Raw genomic sequence first — 540 nt, 5'->3', positions numbered from 1 at the left:
AAATTTGAGTGAAATCAAAACAAAATCATTACCATAACAACGCTCTGAGAACCGCAATATGTTAGATCAGGATAAGTACCTATTATACCGAACTCCTTGAACTTTTAGCTCTATGGTAACCCCAAGTAGTTTATACAGAAGTCAGCACCATCTTAATAGCAAACTACGTGGAGAGCCGATGAATATAAGTGAATGATCCCCAAAGTAACATGAAATATACGAATATATCAAGAAATGCACTAATTAAATTAGGTGATCCTTACCAGATCATTTAATCTAAAGGTTGCAGATCATGCAAAAGCACAATACGAAAGATCCATTACGAGTTGGTTCAGTAGGTATCTGGTACTGAACTTGGTAGGGCGGACTACGGTTCGATCCCCCGCAATCTGCAATGGACTGAATAATGAAGTTATCCGACTTATGTACCAGAACTTCTAGCTAAAAGCGGATCATAATCACTAACCGGTTACTCCACTATGTGCGCGAAAAGATAAAGGGCTTAATGTGATTTCGCTAGAATGAAAACGGGTAAAATAA

This window comes from Lathyrus oleraceus, chromosome 3 (genome assembly GCF_024323335.1).
Source record: "Lathyrus oleraceus cultivar Zhongwan6 chromosome 3, CAAS_Psat_ZW6_1.0, whole genome shotgun sequence".
In the NCBI taxonomy this organism is placed as follows: Eukaryota; Viridiplantae; Streptophyta; class Magnoliopsida; order Fabales; family Fabaceae; genus Lathyrus; species Lathyrus oleraceus.
Note: the sequence above shows the minus strand (reverse complement) of the source record.